The sequence below is a fragment of the Camelus bactrianus genome, chromosome 20 (genome assembly GCF_048773025.1).
Source record: "Camelus bactrianus isolate YW-2024 breed Bactrian camel chromosome 20, ASM4877302v1, whole genome shotgun sequence".
In the NCBI taxonomy this organism is placed as follows: domain Eukaryota; kingdom Metazoa; phylum Chordata; class Mammalia; order Artiodactyla; family Camelidae; genus Camelus; species Camelus bactrianus.
The window spans coordinates 2,984,717-2,992,036 of record NC_133558.1 but is presented as its reverse complement, the minus strand read 5'-3'; positions in this window follow the sequence as shown (position 1 = coordinate 2,992,036).

Genomic DNA, 7,320 nt, shown 5'->3' with positions numbered 1-7,320 from the left:
CTCCGAAACAGACTTGGAATCCAACAAAACGGACTCAAATTCAAATTACGCTACTCTCCTCTCTGTTGACCTTGGGAAAATTTCTTAATCTGGCTAAACCTCAGCTTCTTATAAAATCTGTACCCGCCATAATGTCGCTGTAAGGTTTAAATGAAATAAGAGCTGTAGCAGATACTAACTATTATATGTAAAATAAACAAACAACAAGGTCCCACTGCACAGCACAGGGAACTATATGCAATATCTTGCAGTATCCTATAATGAAAAAGAACATGAAAAGGAATATATATGCATGTGCATGACTGAAACATGACGCTGTGCACCAGAAACTGACACAACATTGCAAGCTGACTGTACATCGATTAAAAGAAAGTAAGATAAGGGGCATAAACCCCAGTATCTGATGCTTTGCGGTGCTTATTAGTCAACGTCTGCTCCATGTGCCCTCCTGTTCCTCAGCCACTGGCACCCTGCCTGTCTCCTTCCTCCTCTAATCCTGTCCCCTGAGCCCGGGGACGGCAGGACCCACACCTCTGCTGAGCCCTCCTGCCGCTAATCACACACCTGGGCTCCACCCGCCCCGCCCGGGAGGGAAGGACATGCAGGGCAGTTGGGATGGTTTTTCTGGTCTCTCCTCCCATCTGTTCTCCCTGCGACTTCCTTCCCTCTGACGAGCCCCTGGTTGTTGACCTCCAGGGACTGATGAGAGCCACGTGTCACTAAGAAAAGGTCAGGGGTTACGGCAATGGGTAGCTTACTCTTCTGTTGCCTTACCTTAGTTTTTAATGTGCTGGATGTTTGACATAAAGAAGTCAGCAAGGTACTGGCAATTTCTCTTTAAAGCTGTAGCCCCCTGTTTTGTAGGAAGTTCTGTCAGCCCCTCCTCCACACTCACCCCGCCCTCACCCCCCACCTCCTGGGTCTTTCAAAGCCAGCATCATCTCTGAGAGAAAAAAAATTTAGAAATGGTTCCCTTCTATTAGTGACAGTTTGTGTCACCTTCATTCAGGACGTGTAGAATCAAATACTCTATTAGGGTGGAGAGCTGGAGGGGCTACTAATACAACTGTGAAACAGGTATGTTTTTCTAAAACTAACAAGTGTTATTCCAGTTTTGTTGAACAGGAGACAGACGATTACAGTGAATCTCCTCGTTTTTGCCAGGCATCCTCTGTTGGAAAAACCCGGGTGAGTAACACACAGCCCTGCCCTCTCAGAACTTCCAGTGAGCTCCCTGCGCCCCGGCCTTCTCAGCCGCAGACTCTTCTGTGTTCATCAGTCCCGCCTCCATTTTCCAAGACAACAGAAATGACCAGATGCCCTCGCTTCTGATCTAAGCAATCAGTCCCCCTCGTCCAGCAGGACCCTCGCTCCATTGCCCACCTCCACGCACGCCTGTCGCCAAGGCAAATGACTAATGAGAGAAATTCACACAAACGTGAGAAAAAAGCTACCTTCCCACTCCAGTGCCCACAACTATCCTGAAATTACCTACAGGTGAAGTCATGTCAAACCCAAATGTGTTCTCTTCAAAAACACAAGGAGGCCCAACAGCAGGTCTCTAAGAGAACTGCTGTGCCGCCAGGCTCAAGCAGCAGCTAATACGCCTACAAACAGAGGGCAGCCTACTCATGCCGACACTGCATACGTGGACACGCGCACACACAGGCATGCACGTCTCTGCTCTGCCTGTATCTGAAAAGGGTCTGGGATGGGTAAGGAGGTCCTTGTCCTCAACAAGTGGGGTTAAGCCCGTCACCTTCTGCTCTTGGGTGAGTCTCTAAGAAACACAGCAGAGAAGCTGCATGGACCACACGGCCTTTCCGCTGCAACTGCTGACAGAGCTCACACAGAAACACAGAATGCAAACAATGACAGTGTTCAAATTTTACATCTAAACACTCATTTTTCAGACAAAACCAGAGCAAGGAGAACATTTGTTTCCCCAAACCCCAAACCCCAAACCTCATCTCTAAATTTCAATGAACTTTCAACCAAATACTCTTAAAGCTGCAGTCACGCAGGGAGGATGATGCCAGGCCCGTCTCTGTCTTTTTAAACAAACCCTGAGGGCCCAGGAGAGTCTAAGACAAAGCATCCCGCTAACCTGAGGGACCCCCGGTGGGAACCCCGGTGCGCACGCAGTTCACTCAGAGACACGGCCAGGGCTCCCGCAGTGGTGGCATGCTGAGTGCTTAAACGCAGAGGCAGGGAGGCTCGGAATGAGAACCTTCAGGAACTGCAGAAGCGTCGGCCCAAACCCAGCACAATCTTCAGTTTATGGGCTGTAAGCGCCCTCAGAACGCAGTGCCAGGAACTGGCAGTGAAATCCAGGCCCACAGAGTGCTGTCCCTGCCCCACAGTCCTGGGCTCAAGGCCCCGCAGAGGGAGCGAGACCCGTTCTCTACGGTGACCAGCGCTGAATGCACAGACGTGGCCGTAAGGATATGAAAATCACCTTCCAACACAAATAAACAAAATAGAAGAGAGTCTCTGTGTGTGTGAGGAATATTTTCCAGCAATCCCTGTTAGAAAGGACACCCTGAGAAAAGAGATTTCTGGATCTTTTGCAGTGCAAAAGATCTTAACTAGAGGCCGAAGAATAAGGTATTCAAGAGGAATTAGAGCAACTATCCCAGACCTAGACCATGCATTGAGAACCCTCTGTGAAGCTTTTTAAAACTCCCACCGGCCAGTGCACACACCAGGCCACTTACCTCAGAATCTCGGCAGGTGGAGGCAGCGCATGGTCAAGGCTGGGAACCACTGAATCAGAGAGTCTTCTGAAGATACCGTCCAGCTCAGAGAGCCCACCTGAACATGACTGTGGGTCCTGGATACGCTGGGACCTTTGTCCAAACCTCACACCCAGCTATGATCGCATACGTACAAACCACTCACCCCCAACCTGGGAGGGGCTCGGGGCCACGACACACAGGCACCCCCCTCACCAATCCTTAAAATGCAGCAGAGGTCACCCACCCAGAGGGCCTGCCCAGATGAGCAGGGTCAAGGAGACCCTCAGTCTGCATTCACAGGGGGGCACTTCCCTGGCAGCAATGGGAGGGGCTCTGGAGACAGGCTGTGACACGAGCTGACACCTGGGCCCAGCTGAGCCACTGGGGGTGGCACAATTTTCAGAACACCACCAAGTCCCCCACGCCCACTCTCCGAGGGAGAATGCAAACCCTGTGGGCAAAACACACACGGGGTGAAAGATGCCACACTTCCTAGGTGCTGCTCCTCTACTGATAAGACGGAAAATTCACTCCATCTGAACAGAGAAAGGTCCACAAAGTTTATGGCTGACACCCTCCAAGTTTCCCCCAATTTAAATCTGGCTCAGACAGTTTTGCTTGGTTTTACTCAAAAGCAAAATTTTGGCAGAAACAGGTAGAGTAGAGATATATACAAAACTCCAGCAGAAATCAATTCATATTTATTCAAAACATTTAAAGGTAAAATTTGAACCAAACATTTAAATAAAAGGAAAATCAAACATATTGCATACATCTTAAAAGGTATTTCAAATAACAGAACATTTTAAAGCATAAATTTAGAAAGGCAGGGAAAAAACATGTATATCCAAAATATAATACCTTTCTACAAAATTTGGAATATTCATAAAGGGCACTTTTGTCCAAAAAAGAAAGAAAAAAGAAAAACCAACCACTGAATCGGATGCGTAACAACGTGAACTCTGAAGACAGGCGGCTGGATTTGAGCCCACGGACAGTGCCCTAACCTTGTCTCTGAGCCTCTCTGAGCCTCAGAGGTTCTGCAGTCGGACTGCGGGCCTCAAATTCAAGTCTGCACATGAGCGCTGAGCTCATTTCACCTCCCTGCACCTCCTTCCTCAGTGACACTGAAACAAGAACAGGACCTACCTCCAGTCTGGAGAAACTGGAACCCTGGTGCACGGCCGATGGGAACGTAAAATGAAGCAGGTGCTGTAGAAAACTGTCTGGCGGCTCCTAAAAGTATTAAACAGAGTTACCATGAGATCCAGCAGTTCCACTCTGGGAATAAACCTCAAAGAACTGAGAGTAAACCCTAGAAGAGACATTTGCACACTCATGTTCATGGCAACATATTCACAACAGCCGAAAGGTGGAGGCCACCCAAGTGTCCACCCAAAGAACAACGAATAAAATGTGGAACAACCAGACAATGAAATCTGAGTCAGGCTTAAAAAGCAAGGAAATTCTGTCACACAACACAACGTAGATGAACCTTGAAGATACTTTGTCAAATGAAATACGCCAGTTATGAAAAGAAAATTCTGTGTGCTTTCATGTATGTGAGGTACTCAGACCCAGAGACAGAGAGCGAGGTGGGCACCAGGGGCTGGGGGCAGGGGGGGTGTGGCATGTTTACTGGGGACAGAGTTTCAGTCTGGGAAGATGGGTGGTAGTGATGGCTTCCACAACAATGTGAATGTACTTAATGTCACTGAGCTGCACGATTAAAAATGGTTTAGTCAGCAACTTTAATGTCTTGTGCATTTTATCACAATAAAAAAATTAAAAAAAAGAAAGAACAGCCCCTGCCTCCTAGGGCTGCTGTAGGACTGAATACATGCGAAGTGTTCAGAGTGCCCGGCACAGCGAACACCCTCCACGTACATGCCAGCTACTATCTTAGCTGCCTGCCTCTGGCCCTCCCTCCGGACCCCACTACCATGCTCTGCAGAAACAGATGTTCACTGACTAGATGCTGGTCCCTTTCGGAGTTGTATACCTCCTGCAGTGAGATGGTTCCAGCCCTGGGCTTCCTTCTAGCATCAGCGTTCTTTTATTGGGACAAAACTTCCACTGCAATTCACTGCAACTGGATGCAGATGAAGAAACCAGCTAATTTCTGCAGTCTTCACACACAAACTGAGTCCACATTAAAAAAAAAAATTTATATTGCCTACTTTCTAAATGCTTTGGATTTTGTGTATGTGTGTGTGTTTACAGAAGTATAGTTGATTTACAATCATAAATGGTTTGTTAGTAAATCTACCTCAAAAACAGGTTCCTAGGGTAATGCTGTTCCATCGGCCTGATGGTGGGGAGACAGGAAAGTCCCCCGCTGTCCATAAACAGTCTTTCACCTTTTAGCACAACCAAGACTATTTTACTTCTTTGCTTTGTCATTTAAAAATCCTCTTTTTATGAAAATTTCTAAGCATACACAAAAGTAGAGATTCAACTAGCCCCCATGTCCCCAGCTTAATAACCAGCTTTAACCTGTGACTCTTACCTAAGACCCAACATCCTCCCCGCAAAACACTGGAATAAAAACACGCAGCCACGTTGAAGCAATCTCGCTTCTCACAACCGTCACCATCGTCACCACAACTTTTCTTTTCTTTCAGAAGTTCTTTTTGGGTATCTTCTCACCTGCTTTCCTTTTTTCCTCTGAAACTACGAATAATTTCAGTATCTACCATGCCAAGGTCATCATGAGGATGTAATACACACAAAAGTGCATAGCTTGGTGTCTGACATGTATTAAGTTCCTGAGAAATTTTAGTTCTCCATGGACCACCGCCTCGCCCTTCTTTCCAGGACAACAGATGCTCCCCAATCCCCCCCAAACATATACACATCCTTCTCCATTGTTTGTGCCTTACTCCTCCCTTCCCTTCCTAAACACTGGTCCCTGCTTCCTCCCTGGCCCCTCTGCCTCCCTCTAAGCCAGGGATCCCAAACACAAACACCTCACTCATCACAAATCCAAATCACCGAGAAGACCCCAAATATAATACAGAGAAATACAGAAAGTGGACAAATCGAACTGATAAATACATTTAACGTTTAGGGTACCAGCCACTAAAGCAGAAATAAAACACATACCCAACCTAGTGCCTGTATATAATTTAACAGGAAGATCAGACTAGACACTACATTGTAAAATAGCACAAACAGGAATTCCCATGCAGGTCACGTCTCTGTGTGCGCGCATTTATATTTTAAACATTAAACCGTTTTCTGATGATCCAAGAAGTTTTCTATGCCGATGAGATTCATTTCCTCGCAGGACTTTTTGCCGGGGGCACATCTGCCACCTCCAATTTGTTTTAAAAGGAATTCTAATCAGCCGATCAATCACACTGTTGACCTTCAGCCTCAGTCACTCCACCGTGGCCAAAATTGGCTCTAAAAATTCATGTTCTAACAGTTCTGTTGTCCTCAGCTTCAAAACGCCAATGACAGAAATGTAATCTGACCAAACCCTCTGGCAGAAGAAAACACAGTACCTGAAGTTTCTAATTCATCTTCTCCCAAGATTCTTTAAATAAAAGTGAGTATCTATGATATTATTAAGTAATAACTCTTCCTCCACCGGGGTTTAAAGACTTATAAATCATCCAAGTTCCGATGCAGTGAATCTGGTCTCTCTGTTACAAAAATCACATGGCTCGCTTTTGCTTTTAAATAACTCTTCTTCATGCAGAGATGTAATGTCCAAGTAATAACCCTGCAACTCTCCCACCTCCTTCCTAGGACACATTCACTCCTTCTTGCACTGGTGCCCATCTCTCCCTCTGGAAAAGGGCATCTGCTCTTGCTGCCTGCCTTCCTTGCCCCCACTCGCCCTCCTTGGTACCTGGCTGCTCCGGGCCTGGCACGCAGCAGGTGCTCAACGCAGGGTGCAGCCGGGATCAGCAGGGAAGCGTCAGAGCAGGCACACACAGGGGAGGCGCTGACTCAGGGTGGGGGTGAGGACTGAGATTCTCTTAGACGCACTGTGTTGCCCATGCTGCCGGGAGGTGTGGATGGACGTCCTCGGCGACGGCCTCCGCACTGATGTCACACTAGGGAGGAACAGGTCAAGGAGGGAGGCTCCAGGGAGACAGACAGAGGCCCCACGAGGAAAGAACCCATCAGGGAGCGGGGAGCTCAGCTCCAAGCATCACAGAAGCTGAGAAAGAGCAGCATTTCAAGAAGGAGAGTGAAAACACTGGTCAGGAGGTGAGATGCCACAGCTCAACTGAAGAGGATTCAAAACTGCAAATGAGCTGATGGGTAACAATCACTAAAAAGTTCTCGATCTTTGAGAAGCTGTTTCTGTGATGAATAAGACGCATACTTACAACTATCTGCAAAAATTGCAAGTAAAACATGACAAACAGGACCGCGAAACCACTGAGGGAAGACCACCCCAAGGCCACGTGGAGAACGCAAGGATGAATCACGGGAGGAAGCCCGGTCCTCTAACGGACCCCCGATCAGAGAAGAAGCAACCATGATCAGCCCCCCAACGGCTCTGAAGACGTCTGACAAAATTTACCGTTCCTTCTTCATCAACACAAATTCTTAAAATAGGAAT